At 45.6% G+C, this 19,966-nt stretch overlaps 1 pseudogene; it reads left to right on the top strand.

Moving 5' to 3' along the window:
• Nucleotides 1-1,219: 1,219 nt before the first annotated feature.
• Nucleotides 1,220-19,503, top strand: LOC142909417 (heterogeneous nuclear ribonucleoprotein L-like; annotated as a pseudogene).
• Nucleotides 19,504-19,966: the final 463 nt, after the last annotated feature.

Raw genomic sequence — 19,966 nt, 5'->3', positions numbered from 1 at the left:
ACGAATTGTAATTTTGTCTTACGTGTTGACGTAGATTTTGTCTAACTGGGACTAGAAATGCTCCTTGCTGATTCACGTCTGGATGTTCGTAACCTATCGGTTGAAGCAAACCCCACTGCTGTTGTTGAGACGCTGTGCACCATTTAAGGGTCCAACACATTGACGGCCTTCAGGCCAGGAAAGTCACAACATTTGCACACGAAGGACGCATTCACGCAAGTACCCCATGCTCCGTTTTGAAGTTTTAAAATGAAACATCTTTCAATTGTGTTGTGTTTTGAATTAAATGATTTTATTTCTTCATTAAAAGCTTGTATCAATTTACATCTGGAAGACTTCATTGCAAAGGACATTTCGTGTGAATTTTCTCTCAACGTTAAGTAGATGGCCTTGCAGGGGGTTCGGTTCAATGCGGACACAAACAGTGTACACAATGTACACACACAGTGTACACACACACAGTGTACACAAACAGTGTACACACACAGTGTACACACACAGTGTACACACACACAGTGTACACAAACAGTGTACACACACACAGTGTACACAAACTGACACAGCGACACACAGTGACAAAAACAAAGATACAAAGATCCCCCATATAGCCTTAGACTGTAGGGGCAAGTCCTGTTAGCGAGCACCTATGAAGGCCTGAACGGTACACGAGGGGGTGGGCGGCCAGCACCACGCCCGACCGCCTTTGTCTCCCTAGTGGCAATGTTTACACACCGCACCAGGTACTCATTTTAGGCTGAGTCGACCTAAGGGAAGCCCGGGACCGGTTCAGATAATCGTCACTGGTGTTGGCCGTGAGCGGGAATCGAACCCGGGTCGCCAGGTTCATAGTGCAGCGCGCTAACCGCTACACTATCGCTCCCCACACACAGTGACACACAGCGACACACACACAGTGACACACAGTACACACACACAGTGTACACACACAGTGTACACAAACACAGTGACACACAGTGTACACAAACAGTGACACAGCGACACAGTGACACACAGTGACACACGTGGTGTCAATAAAGTTACAGACACCACGTGGTGTCAATAAAGTTACAGGAACTGCGTGGTGTCACTAAAGTTACAGCCACCACGTGGTGTCAGTAAAGTTTACAGCCACCACGTGGTGTCAATAAAGTTACAGCCACCACGTGGTGTCAGTAAAGTTTACAGCCACCACGTGGTGTCAGTAAAGTTTACAGCCACCACGTGGTGTCAATAAAGTTACAGCCACCACGTGGTGTCAATAAAGTTACAGCGGCCTAGAGGGGCGGACCGCGAAGCCTCCTCGGCGAAAACTTCGTGCCGGTAAAACCCCTCACACCCCCTAGGCAGGGATCCCCTTGACCCCTCACACCCCCTAGGCAGGGATCCCCTTGACCCCTCACACCCCCTAGGCAGGGATCCCCTTGACCCCTCACACCCCTAGGCAGGGATCCCCCTATGGGCAGTGTTGAGTCTATGGTGCAGTGTTGAGTCTATGGGTAGTGTTGAGTCTATGGTGCAGTGTTGAGTCTATGGTGCATTGTTGAGTCTATGGGCAGTGTTGAGTCTATGGTGCAGTGTTGAGTCTATGGTGCAGTGTTGAGTCTATGGTGCAGTGCTGAGTCTATGGGTAGTGTTGAGTCTATGGTGCAGTGTTGAGTCTATGGTGCAGTGTTGAGTCTATGGGCAGTGTTGAGTCAGTGGGCAGTGTTGAGTCTATGGGCAGTGTTGAGTCTGTGGGCAGTGTTGAGTCTATGGGCAGTGTTGAGTCTATGTTGCAGTGTTGAGTCTATGGTGCAGTGTTGAGTCTATGGTGCAGTGTTGAGTCTACGGGCAGTGTTGAGTCTATGGTGCAGTGTTGAGTCTACGGGCAGTGTTGAGTCTATGGGTAGCAGTGTTGAGTCTATGGTGCAGTGTTGAGTCTTTGGTGCAGTGTTGAGTCTATGGTGACGTGTTGAGTCTATGGTGCAGTATTGAGTCTATGGTGCAGTGTTGAGTCTATGGTGTAGTGTTGAGTCTATGGTGACGTATTGAGTCTATGGTGCAGTGTTGAGTCTATGGGCAGTGTTGAGTCAGTGGGCAAACGTACAAAATCAGCAGGGGATCAAATACTTTTTTCCCTCACTGCAGTAGAGACGATGAGACGAAGGGGTGTATCTACTTCATGTAGCAGAAGGTTTCAACGAGAACTGTTTGGTTTGATCAATTAATGCGGTTGAATCAGAAATGATTTTGTTGGATTGTATGACGAGGCTGTTGGTGGGATCTCTTTTTATTTTTGTATAGCTACCATCGTTGAGTAATTCTTGAATTTTGTTGTTATATTGTATTTTATCCACGATGACAGTGGCATTGACCTTGTCGGCTGAGAGGATGACAATGTCATCCCTCTTTTTTAATTCATATAATAATCAGATTTGATTATTTTTATATATTTATTCTTATTTAAAAATAATCAAATTTGATTAGTTACATACTAAAGGAAAATTTATTTATTATTTAAAATAATCAAATGTGATTATTTGTAAGTTTTATTAATTATTATTATAAAATAATAAAATTTGGTTATAAAGAAAGGCGAAATTATTAATTAAATATTTCTGCCTTGATTTATTATGTTAAAGTGATCGTAATTGGTCAATTATTTTATTATTTATTATTTAAAATAATCCAATTTGATTATTTTAACTTATAATGGATATTCATTTATTATTTAAAAAAATAATCAAATTTTATTATTTTAATTTATAAATTTTTACTTATTTAATCTTATTTTTAAAATAATCAAATTTGGTTTTTATTTATTCTTATTTAAAAGTAATCAAATTTGATTATTTTTAATTTATTTTTATTTATTTATAATGATTTTACAATAATCAAATTTGAGTATTTTTATCATTTTATTATTATTTATTTAATATTATAAAAATATAATCAAATTTAATTGTAGTCTGAGTCCGACCTAGGGGGAGGCCCACGACTGCTTCAGATCTCCGTCGCCGGCCCCAGTCGGCCGAGAGAGGCGTCACGTGACGAGTGGCTGTGGGGTCACACCAAGCCGCGCGAACATCGCCAGAGGACACATCGATCCGAGAATCGATGTCACGCGTTGGAATCGCCCCGCCGCCGCCGCCCGCTGCTGCCGCTGACGCTCGGCGATCCGCGCGGCCGTAGTTTTTTAGCGACAGGATCGCGAATCGATTCCCTCCGGCGCTCCACGCCATCACGACGATGTTGACCTCCGCCGCCCGGCACGCGGCCAAGCGCCTGGGAGTCAATGGCGAAGGCAACGACCGCGTCCAGGCGGGCGCGATGGTGAGCGTCAGTGACGAGCGACTTGACGAGGTGTTTTTATAACGAGAAGATGTTTCTTTTACTTCTCCTCGCCCAGAGCCTCGTTGTGAGGCCTGGGCCAGAGGCTTCACTCAGGCGACGTGCCACCACCACCACCAGCCGTGTTTATATTATTTAACGTGATTGTTTAGCTTTGTAACTCGCAGATTCCAGTGCCGTTGCGAAGAGCTTCTCGTTGTTGGTGTTGGGGATGGACCACGCGGACCACAGCATCGCTAGGCTCTGCTTACGTTCAGTAAAACGCGTTTTGGTAAACGTGGATTTCGTGTTCGTTAACACTTTGGGCTATTTCCAGTGTAATTTTTTTATACGGCGTTTTCTCTTCTAAGGGTGGGTATTCTCTTTGCACTGAACTAAAATAATAAAAAAATATGAAACAATAAAAACATTACTCATTGTTTTTTTCGGTAAAGTCACGTATGTAGAAATACAATAAAATTATATTAAAACAAAAAACAATCACGACGTTTCCATCACAACGCAAGCGATCTTCATCAGGTGTCAAGAACAAATCACGGAGGTAAATACAGCAAAAGATGAGAGACGAGAATTCAACAAACCTGAAACAACATTATGTGAAGCACATCCAGTCAGGCCAACAACACAGACACTTCCTGGCGGACCACGAATAAAAACATTGCCTACCAGGAGAAATTCGTTCATGAGGCTATCCACATATACAAGCACAGAGACAATTTCAACCGAGAAGATGGATTCTGGCTTAACAATCATTGGAAGGATTTGATAAACCATTTCGGGTCTTAATTGTTCACGCTTACGGTGGCTTTCAGACCGCATCCATTATTTTCGTCTCCCCCCTCCTCTTTTCAGAACATAGATGGACTGGTCCATCTGAACAAACTCTCAAATCGCTCTCCGTGGTGCTGACGTTAAAAAAAATGCCACTTTTATTCAAATTTTCTTGCTGTGGTTTTCACACCTGATGATGATTGCTTCTTGTGTTGCAGTCAAAACGTCGTGAGAATTGTATTGTTTTATATTTTTATTATTTTATTGTTTCCCTTCTACGTGGTGACTTTTCCGGAAGAACCAAGAATATTAATCCCTGCAGTCACGAAAGCTTTAAATCAAAAGTTAAAATACTAATTAAGTTAAAATACCGATATGTTAAATGTCCCACGCGATAGCGTCGTGGGGTAGCTCTTCGACCCTCCCCAATGTGATTAAAAACTTTGCGGAATAAAACTTTACAGCGTCTACAAAAGCGCACCTGGCGGTGGGGGATGCGAGTTCCAGAGTTTGTAACTCGAGGGCCGTTTAGATTTAAAGTTAAACTCGCGAACGTTCTTAGCGATTACTGAAATGATGGCACTGAGCTATGGCCATTTTTTGCCAAACGGATGCAGATTTAAAAAGCCCTTTAATGCAAGTGTCTGCATCTGCTCCGATATCACTTGCCGGCGATGTTAGCCTTGGCTTTATTTTGGTGATTTTGAAAAAGTTTTATGGTTTGGCCATGATTGTTTTGTTGTAGTACGGAGTTAGACTGATGGCTTTAATCTTAGTTGTCTTGTGGTTGTTGTTGTTTGACTTGCATCCCACTGGGATTTTTGCACACAGCGTTGGTGTACGGTGCTATTTCAAGGATTATTTTGCTGTTTTTTCCTGGATTTTTTGTTTGCACAGTCACACAAAGTCACTTTAAGATGTTTTTATTGTTCATGTTTTTGTTTGTTGCGGTTGCACCCGATTCAAGAGCCAAATGGCTCACAGGGCTATACCAAATAAATGAAACTGAAAACTGTCTTCTCGGTATAGGAGGAAACAACAGCTTTGCACAATAGTCGTGTTGAGTTTGCTTCCTTGCCGACGTGCACAGGACACGTTTGAGGACCCACACAAGCCCCCACCGTCGGCTGTGGTTCACGTGCGGGGACTCTCGGACACAGCCCTCGAGTCGGACCTCGTGGAGGCCGTGCGGTACTTTGGCCTAGTCAGGTGACCAGTCGGTGGTGACCGTTGCCCGCATGGGGAAGAAAGCTGTATTATTATTGTTGTTTACCGAAAACACCAAAGATTAATTCCTGCAGTCACGAAAGCTTTGAACCAAGTTTAAACCGCCTCTACGGGGAGGTATAAGGTCTGTATCTTTGTGTCTGTCTTTGTGTTGTCTTGTGTTGTCTCTGCTTGTGTATCTGCCTTTGTGTCTGTGCTTGGATTTGTTTCTCTGTGCTGTCTCTGCCTGTGTGTCGGTCTTGGTGCTTCCGAATGTTTGCTGCCGTGCTCCACTTTGCTCTATGCATACCTCATGCTAAAATGTCCCATTGTCTCTCAGCCTTGCCTTCTCATGCTAAAATGTCCCATTGTCTCTCAGCCTTGCCTTCTCATGCTAATATGTCCCATTGTCTCTCAGCCTTGCCTTCTCTGCCTATTTAAGGCGACTTCACTGTGTGCTTGTACCTGTGCTGGTCTGCTGTACTTGAATGTCTATGTGTGTGTGTGCCATCTGTATCTTAAATTTCATACTTAACTTGCAATTTAGCAATCTTTGAAATAACGTAATCAACCAGGCTTTGCGTTAATTGTGTTTTGACCGACCGTCTGTGTTGCTTTATTTGGTTTCCAAATTCTGCTAAACTCTTGTCTGTTTGGTATGCTTCTCTCTCTATGTCCCCTATTGTGTCGGTGTTAGTTCCCCCCTACTTGGGTGTTTGTATATACATCTGGGGTTATGTGTTTCCCCTCTCTCTTAAATTTAGCTCTTCTGTACCTGATGATGGCTGCTTGTGTTGCAACCGAAACGTCGTACGCTATTATGTAATTTTATTAATTCTTATTTATACGTGACTTTACCGAAAAAAAAACAAAGATTATTGTTGTTATTATAGTTATTATTGTTATTGGTGTTATTATTGTTATTATTGTTGTGGTGGTGGTGTTTGCGGACGTGGAGTGAACGTAGACCTTGGAAATTCGAGTATTACCGATTTTCGGTTCAATAACTCAAGAAATTGCATAACACAAAAATACTCGATGGTTCTTAAGCACGGGGTGGAAGATGCCCTTTCTGGGGGTGCAAGACGTGCCAGATTATTTTTTAACAAGGTAAATCCATCGAAACACATTGAGCACGGGCACGTACGCACCGCTACTTTGTTCCATCAAACCTCTAAATTAATAAACATTGTATGTTTTAAAAAAAATATTGAGAACCAAAGGGGGGGTGGCAAGGCTGCAGGTTAAAGCTCAAGAACCACTTCCGTAAATAAAAAGTCGTGGCCGCGTGTGGCGGTGGACGAGAGGGCGCGGCGTTGCCCACGTCACGGCGTGATCGGCGACGCCGTGCGTGGCTTACTCGGGGCCTTGCCAGCCTGAAGTGACCAACCAAAAACCACTTCATCTTCTTTGGGGTTCTTTCGGTAAAGTCACCACCGCGTAGAATGAGAATAAAATAATAAATTAATAAAAATAACGCGATAAAATTCTCACGACGTTTCGGGCCACAACACAAGTGGCCTTCATCAGGTGAAGGGACGAGACTGCCAAACTGAAATGGGACAGTCTCGTCCCTTCACCTGATGAAGGCGACTTGTGTTGTGGCCGAAACGTCGTGAGAATTTTATTGTGTTTTTTTATTAATTTATTATTTTATTCTCATTCTACGCGACTATACCGAAAGAACCAAAGAAGATGAATCCTTGCAGTCACGAAAGCTTTAAATGGAAACAAAAACCGTTTGTTTTTCAATTTCCCCAAGTCACGAATTCCCTCCGAATTAAAGTGCCGCTGCTGCTTTTGTTGTGCCGTCTGACAAAAGCGGCACACGTTCAACTGTGATTAGTAACCGTGTTAAAAATTAATATCTCGTATTGAAATGGTGCACACACGTACCTTGTTTATGTACGTTTGAAGAGGCTTCGTTTGTCAGGTGATACATCGACAGAAGAAGACTACATTACCCTCAAGATGTATTTTAAATATAATTATATTCTTACAGTACATTCAATTCCAACGTACTACACTGCCAAACTGAAATGGGACGTGGCATCTAACCTGCATCCAACCAGTCTCCACTCCGTTGCATGCATTGAAACATTTCTTGAGATCAAATGAGGTGACTTGGAGCAGACCAACCTCGTGTTTAACATTAACAACAACAGGCATGCGTTTTAAAGTCGGCCACATCTTTGAATAACGGCACTCGTTTGAATCGCTCCCTCCGTGCAGCTACGTGGTGATGATACCCAAGACGCGGCAGGCGCTGGTGGAGTTTGAAGACCCGGAGAGCTCCCGCAGCTGCGTCGACTACTCGTCCAAGGGCTCCGTCTACGTGTGCGGGCAGCCGGCCTACTTTAACTTCTCTACCAGCTAGAAGCTTTGGCGCCCTGGCGTCCCGGGGGACAACGGCAACAGCAACCACATCCTGCTCTTCACCATTCTCAACCCCATCTACCCCATCACCACGGTGGGCATTGTTACACTTACAGCAGCTGGACATTAATGTGTGAATAGTTTGTCGGGTGTGCCACGCACACACGCGCATGTTTCATTTATACGAGTGAAATTATGTCCGTTTTGGATTACAGTGAATGGCTTTGCTAACGAAATTACATTGATCCTTTGGTTCATTTGAGGCAATTGAAGTCGTGTTTTTTGTTTGTGCTTTGAAGTCCACCAATGGCATTGAATAAAAAACAATATATAGACCTAATGTTGATTTTGGAAAGCGTTGATGTCCTGTATGGCTCGATCTTAAAAATTCACTGGAAAAAAAGCTTTTCAAATTTACTTGGTAATGCGTGCAAAATCACCTCGCTGCGTTTGTGTGCTCCATGTGGTCCTGCAGGATGTGCTTTACAACATTTGCAAACCATTTGGGCCTCTGCAACGCATTGTTATCTTCAGGAAGAATGGCCTGCAGGCCTTTGTGGAATATCCTTTCAACGAGATGCATAACCGTAACGATATGTCCGCCATTCACGTAATTTTACATGTTATTTTGGAGATGCTAAATGTATTGTTTTTAAAATGAAATGGTCGTGTTTTCCTTAATTTTTGGCCACGTTTGTTTCGGTTGAGAGCGCCGAGAGAGCGAACTCATCCCTGAATGGAGCGGACATCTATTCGGGCTGCTGTACTCTCATAGTGGACTATGCAAGGGCAAGTACAACCGATACTTTGTACATTCACAAGTGTGTGCACCACAACCTGGGTTTTTTCACCCGCAGACCAAAGATTTCATTTAATATTATGAATTGACCACTTTGGTGAGCAAATAATGCTGAATACACACGGCAATTCATTGCTAGATGAGGGCTTCCGCACTCGATGCCTGTTGTGGGGGTTATTTTACTTGTGTGCGGGGTAAAGGAGTGTAGCATATATTGTGGCAGCATAGAAATACAATGCACCCAATGGATTTTACAGCTGCCCACCACACAGCCCCACAACCTACAACAACCCATTGTGCATGACGGGCATCCTTGCCGTTGTCTAAAGTCAAACTTTTCCCAATTGATATTACCGTGTGAGGGTGGTTCTCATCTGAGCCAGTGCCCTGAGCCAGTTAATGGAAAATTCGCATCCAGTGGGAAGGGTAGAGTTGGTTTTCAAATCGATTTTATTTGGTGACGGGTGATTAACATTCAGCCATAGGCTGCTTTGCGAGACCTGCAGAGTACCTGAGGGGAGATGTTACATTGTTAGCAGGAAATAAAATTACAGAACAGTAATAACGAATGCATCATTTTCATAACGGGGTTATGGCACTTCAACATTTTTGAGGTATACGATCAAGGCTAACGCTTTACAGTACACGAGGAACACTGCGAATAAATAATACCGAGTTAGGCAGAGCATGCCAAACTTATGTGCGATTAAACAAGTTTGGAATTTAAATAGGCCACCGAGGGATAGCGATTTTTATCTGCAAACACGAAGGGAGCTTGTTCCAACGAAGAGGGATAATCAACACGTGATCTTAAAAAAAAAACTGGTGGCAGAAGGCCACTGTTTTCCCACAACTCCGATAAGCACGCTTTTGCTACGTACGGTGCGAAAGTTTAGCTTATCGTTGACTTGCTACGTGTGGCAGCTCTTATTCATTCATCTCCCAGGAGGTTAAGGGTTGCGTTAAGTACCTCGGCTTTACCGCAAGTTGCGTGCCGTAATTGTCTCGGGGGTAATGACCGCTTAATAATTATTATGCTTGTAAATTTTAAATGGTTCTAAAGTTTCGATTTAAAGCTTTCGTGACTGCAAGGATTCATCTTCTTTGGTTCTTTCGGTAAAGTCACCACGTAGAATGAGAATAAAATAATAAAATAAAACAATAAAATTATCACGACGTTTCGGCCACAACACAAGGTCGGGACGACAGGTTTGTTCCTTTCACCTGAAGAAGGCCACTTGTGTTGTGGCCGAAACGTCGTGAGAATTTTATTGTTTTATTTTATTATTTTATCCTCATTCTACGTGGTGACTTTACCGAAAGAACCAAAGAAGGTTCTAAAGTTATATAATTTTTTCCCAGCATCTATGCCCTATATGCTGGCCACGAATAATGTTTATCTTTTCCCCCTGCTGTGTCCTCTTTACAGGCGACGCGTCTGAATGTGTTTAAAAATGACTCTGATACCTGGGACTTCACCAACCCTGGCCTCAAGCAAGGTAAGACCAATATTGAGCATATCAGAGCCGCGCTCTCTCGACAGCTGGTGGTGGTGAGCCCTCGGGTGTGTGGGGGGTGACGTTTTTAACGCAAGGGCTGGGGGGTGTGCACGGCGTGATGAAACAGGCATTGACTTTCTGTACGCGGCCGGCTTTGCCGTGTTATACTTGAAGATCAGTGGCCAAGTAGAGGGGGAAGTTTGGAGCGTTCTCAAGAGGATAATGCAGCTTCTGCACTTGAGATTTTGGTTGCAGAAAAATGTCACACCTGCAGACACTTGGTTGTCTTGAAGCACATTGGTGTACTGTTTACAATCTACAGAACTTGGTCGTTGTCACAGGAAGTTATTTGAAACGCCATTCCCCTCTTTTGTATCAATCATGCAATCACTGCAATTGTGTAGAGCTGGTCAAGGTTATTTTCGTTTATACCTATCTTCTCCATATATATAAAAGGCAAAGTTGTGAATATGTGTGTCTGTTCAAAATGTTTAGCGTACTTCCCGACATGCAACAAACTGGAAATTTGCCATGTGGGTACTTTCCAGACTGTACACCGTGCAAACATTACACAAATACACTTTTGTTTTTTGGGGGGGGGGGAGCTCGATAATGCATTTATTTTTTGCACGGCAAGTGAGCTGTGACGTCAAATCTGTCACGTGACCCGTAGTGTAGCGGTTAGCGCTACGCTGCGCTACGAACCCGGCGACCCAAGTTCGATTCCCGCTCACCGCCACCATCGGTGACGATTATTTTAACCGGTCCTGGGCCTCCCCTAGGTCGACTCAGCCTCAAACGAGTAACTGCTGTGGTGTGTGAACATCGCCACTGGGGAGACAAAGGCGGCCGGGCGTGGTGGATCCAAGTCCCGGGCGAAGCCGGGTAGTAACAGCTAGCGCAACATATAACTAAATAATCTTTGTGTTTTTTTAGCCCATGCTAAGCTTGCGTAGTTTACTCTGGGCAGATTGGTTTTAAACTCCTGCCCTTGTACTTTGTTTTTCTAGTTTACCCTTCACAACAATGTGGCAGTATAAGTGAATGTTGTGAAGAACAGGATTCACAAGGAGGCATGTGGCTGCTGGAGTGTTCAATAATCCATTGGATTAATTTTTTTGTTACCATTAAAGCTGTTGCCCTGGTACTGGACATGCGATAGACATTGCCATTAAGTTGGTGGCGTTTTAGATTTTGATCAGCTTTGAAGATTTTCCCAACGTCAAGTGCATGTGGCCCATAGGCGGGTACTCGGTTGTTCGGGGTGTATCAAGGCTGGGCATTTTTACACTACAGTGTAAAACCTTGCATTGTGAGCATAATTCGTTCCGGGAACGTGTTTGTAATCCAAAGCGCTCGTACATCAAAGCACTCGTCTATCAGTTGTGTGATCACGTGACTCACGGCAGTACAAAGTGTGTCTACACGTACACTGCTCGTATTGCAAGACCTCGCTCGTTTATCAAGTTAATATTTATTTTCAATTTTAGCTCGTCTTGCAAAACACTTGCAGACCAAGTTACTCGCAATCCAAGGTTTTACTTTTATATTTAGATTTACCAGGGTGTGTGTCTGTTGGATCAGAAGTAGGTGCCAACTTTCACTGGCATATTTGAGGTGGACATTGCACGTTGCGTTTTTATATTTTGTAGGGTTGAGAAACCTTGACTGCATTATGTGGTGTCTGGATACTAAGCGGAGAAGCTTAGAGGATGTCAGAAAAGCCGATATTTACGATTGAAAATATCACTTATTATAAAGTAACCCTTTTAATTTGGTACGATTGAGCCTGAACAGGAAAATGGTATCTTTGTCCCGAGTACATTGTGTGTACGCACAGATATTAGTTTCCGAAGAGGTAAGTCTCGCCACTTTATCAAGGGAGCTTCAGGGACACGGTGCGGTTTGATTTAATCGCCAAATTTCCGTAAACGCTTCGAAGAGTATTTTCCTCACTCCCAACATCAACGCTACAAGGAGCATCTGCGAGCATTGCCGCACACAAGCACACGAGGCAATTTGCAAGCAACACACGAGCAATCAAGCGCCCGGCAGCCAACAGCCACCGACGTGAACGGCGACGACACGAACGGCGACATTGGCGACATCCTCGTCGGCACTTGGGAGGCACCGGGGACCAAGCAACCAACACGCCGCCGCCGCTGTGACACGCACGGCCGACCCGCGCCCCCCACGCCTGCAGCGCCACGTCACGGAACACTCGGCGCAGCACGCCGCGTCCGCTGCACCGCAACCGCCACGTGCCGCTTGGCAGAGGCCATCGGATAACCTGCGTCCAGCCGCAGGCACCGGGGGACACGGCGCTGACAGACCGGCAAAGCACCGGAACCGCCGCGAAGAAGCCGGGAGCGACGAAAGCCCGCATTCACCGCGAACGGGACTTGGAAATAAGCCGAACGGAACGCGTGCCGATGCGTTTGGGGCTTAAAATCGCTCCGTTGGTGAGAATTTACCTCCACGCTCGTACGTTTAGACTGCCTTGCTAAAGTTTTGTTTGCAAACGAGGCTTTTGACATTGCTGATGCCAGACACAACGCATTTCGCATCGGTTTATAAGCGGCGATCTTTTTCATTTTAAAGGTTCGTAAGGCCCCGTCGCCCACTTCAAGCGTCCCAATTTTAAGCCCCAAACCAAAAAGGGTCGCCGGAGAGCGAGAGGTGCGGTGGCATGGACAACGCGGGGGGGTCCATTTGTGCCGAGCGTGACTGCTGTTGGCGCAGGAAAGAAGGCGCCGGCCTTTCTGTTGCATCCTCCTCGCGATGGGTCGTCAGCCGCCGCCCGACTCTGGGCAACTTTGTGTTCCCGTCGAAGCGTAGACTGGGTAAGAAACGAGCGGGCATCGCAGGCGGCAACCACGGACACTCGCTGACGCCGCACCTCGGAACAATTTGTCGCGTGCATCTGTACACCTCCAATAAATTTTGTTTTTTCTTCTTCTTGCGATGAGCGTTTCTTTACGCGCTGTATTTTGTATGGTGCTCGTTATTTATGTTGCGCCATGTGAAATCTGCATTTTAAAAATACCGCCAATTGTTTTTATCGACAGACGCAGCGCACCCCCGTGTGGAGTGTGCCCGGAATTTCTTAATGTGTTGGTCATGTGAATGTTCTGGGTGCAGAATGCATTTTTTGGATTGTCCTTATTTTGTGCAGCAATGAGCGCTTATGTTTCCCGTGGGTGAATTTGGTGATCGTTTTTTTGTTGTTTTCAGAGGACAATGCAATGATGCCAGCGAAGCAAACGTCTCTCCTTGGCGACCATCCCAAAGCACACGCTTGCGGTGGTGGCGACTGTGGAGGTAATCCCCTTGTTGCGAATGCTATAATTTCGGATTCCTTCAGCTTGCTGTCAGATTGAAAGAACCTGCTGCCTGTTGAGAACATTTCTTATTTGGAATTAGTGTTAAGGTGCATCCTAAAAACCTTTTTTTGCGATTAACAATTGCAACGTATGAGTTGCTTTGTGTTTTAAGAGACGATATTTCCAATAGCTATCAGATGTATTGGGTATTTAAAACAAGCTATGCTGAATAAGAGCTCTAGCTTGGTGGCCCTCAACCTAAAATAAAAACTAGTTTAGTCTATTCCCTAGGCAACTGAGTCTTCTGGACCAATGTTTTCCAGTGTCTCCAAGGAGTAGAGTGGTGATTCCTGGGTTACCTGACCTTATAGGAAAGGGCACACGTGTGTAAGATGATGGTTGTCATAAATCTGTTTTTCAGAGAAGTTTAGAGAGTTTCAGCTAGTTCACTATGCGTTTCCCCCTCTTGTGTGTTTGCGTCACAGGCCACCAGCAGCCACCACCACCGGGCGTCGACTATGGATCTGGCCGCGACGGCATGGGCGGTGGGGGAGGAATGGGCATGGGAGTAGGCATGGGCAACCAGGTTGGGCCCCAGGGTGGTACCCAGGGCCAGCACGTGCAGGCCATGATGAACCAGCAGGCCGACAACAAGGTCCTCATTGTGTACGACTTGGACGCCGAACGCTTCAACTGCGACCGCGTGTTTAACATCCTCTGCCTCTTCGGCGACGTGGAGAAGGTGCCTTCGCTGGGTGTTGCGCGCACCTGCTTTGAAATGAGTCCCTGTTTTTTTTCTTCCAAAGGTTCAACCGCGGTGCAATGCGTACGCGCGCGTGTGGTGCACGTCGTGCGCTGATCGTGTTATATAAAGTGGGAGATTCACACGACCAAATTTGTTCACCGATTGACAACATACACATTTGGTCATTTTCTTTACAAAAATGTACCCAATGCGAAGTGTTCTTTGTGCATGTTTTCTAATGGCCCCTCGGCCAACACTTCACATTTCAACAATGCGTTACAACGAAACTTGTAGATATTTTCGTGCAAGATTGCGCGATGCTGAACCGTCTTACGGGTTGTTATTTTTGTAGGTTAAGTTCCTGAAGAGCAAGCCGGGAGCCGCCATGGTCGAGATGGGAGATCAGTACGCCGTGCACAGGGCGGTTTTTCACCTCAATATGTCTCAGATCTTTGGAAATAAAATCAACCTCTGGTGAGCCTTTTTGTTCCCGTGTTAAATTGGTAAATGTAACTCGTCATATCCTGTTAATGTAATTGGATACTGCTTTCCATTTAGAGAAGACAACTTTAGTAAATATTTAGTGCAAGTGACTAAATTTTAGGATGGTGAAAAAGAGAGCTGATGAATACCGTGAACGAAACACTCGTCACAGCTCACGAGGACCCCGGTGACTTGCTGTCCAGAGCCTTTATTGAAGTGGCGAACATGAAATTTAGATTCTAGATTTGAAGCTTTACGGGGAGGGCCTTTATTGAAATAGCGAACGTGAAATTTGGATTCTAGATTTGAAGCTCTACGGGGAGGGCTTTCACCTATCTGTTAGAGCTTTCAACAGACAACGGGACAAGAAGTCAAAGCTCATCGAGACGCTGACCTTCCTCAAAAGATGCCGCGATCACAAGCTTAAAGGACGCGACCTGGGCTTGCTGTCTTCACTCCAACGCTGTCCTCTGGACAGTCCGGTCCCTTCACCTGATGAAGGCCACTTGTGTTGTGGCCGAAACGTCGTGATTTTTTGTTATTTTATTTTTTACCCACGTGACTTTACCGAATCGAACCAAAGAGCACGTGAAATTTGGAACGTGATAAAATAAAAACTAAAAACAGTTTCTTCGCGCTATTCCCTCCCTTCCGCCCTCGTCTCGGCAGCGTGTCGAGGCAGCGGTCGATTGTGCCGGGCCAGGCGTTCGAGCTGCCGGACGGCACCGACAGCTACAGGGACTACGCAGGTTCTCACAACCACCGCTACGCCGACAGCGAGAAGGCGGCGAAGAACCGCAACCAGCGTCCCACCGCGGTGCTGCACTTCTTCAACGCGCCCACGGACATCACGGCCGAGATGTTCGCGCAGGTCCGTGCCCCCGCCGCCCCTTCAGCCTGCTGCCAGCAGCGCAGAAGGGGAGCGCGTTCGGTTTCTTTAAAAGTTTTCCCAGGTGAAGCTTTTATAAATATTCAAGTCCAAATTTTGCACATGAAACAATCGTGGGTTTTTAAGATGAGCCTATTGATGTTGTGGAGTTTGTGGTGGCCAATGACACGTTTCCTGTGACGGGACAAATGTAAAATGGTGTAATGTAGTTTCCTTTCAGCGGTTAAAACATAAGATGTATAAATAATGCAGTCGATGTTCCAAAGGGACTTTTTTGTTACAGACTAGACAACACCTCGCGTTAATTTGTCCTGTTTAATACATTACGATTCATATTCGTATTCGAAAGGTTTACATTTCAGTCTTTGGACATTGTTTCTGCAAATGGTTGCATTCCCCCTGAGTCTATGCTTGGTGTTCACAATAATCTGAGCACTTTGAAAGACTGCTCCAAAGCTGGCGAATGTAAATTAAAAAATGGACAACGGGATTTGTGCCCGCAATTAAAATGACATCTCCCGAATGCTTTACCGGTGCACGTTAACTGTTACCAACTATAACGTGAACGCCGCCCGTTCTGTCCCCGCAGCTGTGCGACGAAATGTCGATTGCGAGGCCCCGCTCTTTCAAAGTGTTTTCTGGAAAAAGTAAGTCCCGCAAAGTATGTTTATTATTTATCTTACGTGTCATGGCACAGAATAAATCGTGTACTGTATTCTCCATGCAATCGTCGCTTGATTTACAGCACGACACCAGATGATCTGCAACGTGTGCTATGAGGCCATGCTCAAGAAACCCTGTGAGAAATTCTCTCCCGAGAGCAGTCCTTGCTATTCACTCGCGCCCAAGCTGACTGAAGCGTGTTAGCGTAGCCAAGGCATCGGACTGAAGCCTTCCTGCTGCAGAAATTCACCGACGACTGACACCACCCTTTAAACACGGCTTCTTTAGGTAAAGTCACGTAGAAGGGAAACAACAAAATAATAAATATATACAAACACAGACCATTTCAACCGAGAAGATTGATTCTGGCTTAGCAATCATTGGAAGGATTTGATAAACCATTTCGGGTCTTAATTGATTGTTCACGCTTACGGTGGCTTTCAGACCGCATCCATTATTTTCGTCTCCCCCCTCCTCTTTTCAGAACATAGATGGACTCGTCCATCTGAACAACTGCCAAATCGCTCTCCGTGGTGCTAACGTTAAAAATAACCGCCACTTTTTTAAAATTTTCTTGCTGTGGTTTTCACACCTGATGATGATTGCTTGTGTTGCAGTCGAAACGTCGTGAGAATTTTATGTTATATTTTTATTATTTTATTGTTTCCCTTCTACGTGGTGGTGACTTTACCGAAAGAACCAAGAATATGAATCCCTGCAGTCACGAAAGCTTTAAATCAAAATGGCGAAGGGTGTTGCGTTTTACACGACCCAAATGACTCTATGAGCGACGGTCCGTCCACGTGTCCAGCCGATAGGAGCATGTCCGGCCTGATGGAGTGGGAGACCAAGAACGATGCCATGGAGGCTCTGGCGTGCATTAACCATCACCCCCTGAAGAACGCAAGTAAGTTGTGGGGTGTTGGCCATTTGTGTTGGTGCGATGACATTGAAGCGGTGCTGTATTATCGGCAAATCTTTGGTCGTACGCTCTGTTGAGCACCTAATGTTCAGATTTGGGGGGGCGCTTGTTATTACCATAGCACCATCTGTGTACACTGGCTGCCTAGCAGCCTTGGGTGAAATTGCAGGAAGCAAAAGCAGTTGTAGATTGTTGTATTATATATTAACAGGTTGTTATTTATGGGCGATTTGGATTTCGTTGTTGTTGTTTGCATATACAGAATGGAATTGAAAGTTGACATAGCCAAGCACTTTCACTTATCACAACTCAACGTTATCTTAGCTCCCTGAACGAGTTTGTTGACATCGACAAAGACCCTCCTAAGAATTGCTTCATTGTTTTAAGTTTTTGTGTGCTCCAGTGAAGACGTCATGTGGCTCCCCTGTTTTTATTTTCTCAGATGTTCCATACCTCTACACCCTCAAACTGTGCTTCTCCACTGCCCAGCCTTCATAGAAGACAACTCAACATGTTTCATGCCGTATTGAACGTCGGTGTCAACATCATTGTCACTTTGTGTACTATTTGTGAATGTCCCATCACTCTTGTTGAAAGTTAACCGTGGGTATAGGTCGAAAGTACAATTGACGCGTTTACATTTTAGTTGTCATTTTTTGGAGGATTAATTTAGATTTCTATATTGACTGCACCGAAAGATTTTAAAGGTCGCAGTGGAAATGAAGAATGTTGAAATTAAAATAATTATGATTAGTCTCCTTAACCTGCCGAGTTTGTCTGCCGTGTGCATTGCTATTTTGTCCATGAGCCCCAAACCAGATTTCACTTGGCAGTCCTCGGGTGCCGTAACTTTAGCGGCTCCAATTAATTTACAATTTGGGGGGGTTCTCAACTTGCTCATAGCCAAAGTTTTTGCTCCCACCACGAGTGATGCTCCTTTCTTGCTGTAGCCCATGGCACTAATATTGCCCATTTAATTTCATAACGGAGAGCTCTGAAATAAATGCCAAAGAGACCCTTTTGGGGGGGGCTGGTAAAAATATACCCCGACTCATTGAAAATCCCATTGAAAAACATGGGTTGGCATTCTGTACAGTGCGTGTATTTAGCAGGTTAATACGCTTGCAAATATAAACCCCAAGAGAAAATAGAACAGTGTTTGAAAATAAAAGTATGGAGAGATGCATGTTTGACATCGAACTGGAATCGATTGAACATGAGCGTGGAGACATGAAGGAAGTTGGGCATAGGGTAGGTGAGTGACTGAGTGTGTGGGTGGCTAGGTGAGTGACTGAGTGACTGAGTGTGTGGGTGGCTAGGTGAGTGAATGAGTGTGTGGGTGGCTAGGTGAGTGACTGAGTGAATGAGTGACTGAGTGTGTGGGTGGCTAGGTGAGTGACTGAGTGTGTGGGTGGCTAGGTGAGTGAGTGAATGAGTGACTGTGGGTGGCTAGGTGAGTGACTGCGTGAATGAGTGACTGTGTGGGTGGCTAGGTGAGTGACTGTGGGTGGCTAGGTGAGTGACTGAATGAGTGACTAAGTGTCTGTGTGGGTGGCTAAGTGAGTGACTGAGTGAATGAGTGAGTGTGTGGGTGGCTAGGTGAGTGACTGAGTGTTGGTGGCTAGGTGAGTGACTGTGTGGGTGGCTAGATGAGTCACTGAGTGAATGAGTGACTGTGGGTGGCTAGGTGAGTGACTGAGTGAATGAGTGTGTGGGTGGCTAAGTGAGTGAATGAGTGACTGAGTGTGTGGGTGGCTAGGTGAGTGTGAATGAGTGTGTGTGGGTGGCTAGGTGAGTGAGTGAATGAGTGACTGAGTGTGTGGGTGGCTAGGTGAGTGAGTGACTGAGTGTGTGGGTGGCTAGGTGAGTGAGTGACTGAGTGTGTGGGTGGCTAGGTGAGTGTGTGGGTGGCTAGGTGAGTGAGTGACTGTGTGGGTGGCTAGGTGAGTGAATGAGTGACAGTGTCTGTGTGGGTGGGTAGGTGAGTGACTGTGTGTCTGTGTGGGTGGCTAGGTGAGTGAGTGTGTGGGTGGCTAGGTGAGTGCGTGAATGAGTGACTGTGTGTGTGTGTGTGTGCGGCTAGGTGAGTGAATGACTGAGTGTGTGGGTGGCTAGGTGAGTGACTGTGTGGGTGGCTAGGTGAGTGAATGACTGAGTGTGTGGGTGGCTAGGTGAGTGACTGTGTGGGTGGCTAGGTGAGTGAGTGACTGAGTGTGTGGGTGGCTAGGTGAGTGTGTGTCTGTGTGGGTGGCTTATCAGGGACGGGTCCCGTGTGGCCAGTGGTCGAGACCTGTACCTTGGCTGGGTCAGGTCAGACTAGCCTCCCCTAGGACCCCCTTAGCCGGAGGACCCCGAGACCCTAGCCCAGGAATAGGGCGAGTTAGACCGAAGCCGTACCTCCTCAGCTAGCAGCGGGTGAAGGGGCCGTTACCCCTTCAAGTAGAAGGCTGTATTGTATTGTGTTAAGCACCTTTGTAATAAATAAGCATTGCCTCTACCGATTCGTCTCTACGCTGTCTTAAAGAACCCACTACACATGTACAGGCATAACTCTTACGTCTTTAACCACTGAACTTGTTTTAAATACATATAAAAACTCTAAACATTTATCATGTGTACAGTATCGTAATTAAGGCGGGTACTGATACCCCAATAAAGTGCTCATATTTGGTCAGAGGAAAACCAATGCTCATTCGGTAATGCATCTCCATTGGAAGCATGTTATGATGACCTCCTACAGCGCTGTTTCACGAAGTCTTCCGTTTATCAAGAACGCATCCTGGCTGCCATAAGAGGCACGCATACAACTGAAGGCCGCCTGGGATCAAACTTACAAAATAAGCGGATGAGAGCAGGTTGGTGCGCTTTCGGAAAATGTAACTTGATAATGAAACGCAAGACCCAATCTAGATGTGACTCACTTGCAGCACTCCACTGCCCCTACTCCACACCCCCTCCAC

This window comes from Petromyzon marinus, unplaced genomic scaffold (assembly GCF_048934315.1).
Source record: "Petromyzon marinus isolate PM22_M1 ecotype Great Lakes invasive population unplaced genomic scaffold, UKy_Petmar_22M1.pri1.0 PM_G_Scaffold_121, whole genome shotgun sequence".
In the NCBI taxonomy this organism is placed as follows: domain Eukaryota; kingdom Metazoa; phylum Chordata; class Hyperoartia; order Petromyzontiformes; family Petromyzontidae; genus Petromyzon; species Petromyzon marinus.
This window is presented reverse-complemented; position numbering and strand designations above follow the sequence as displayed.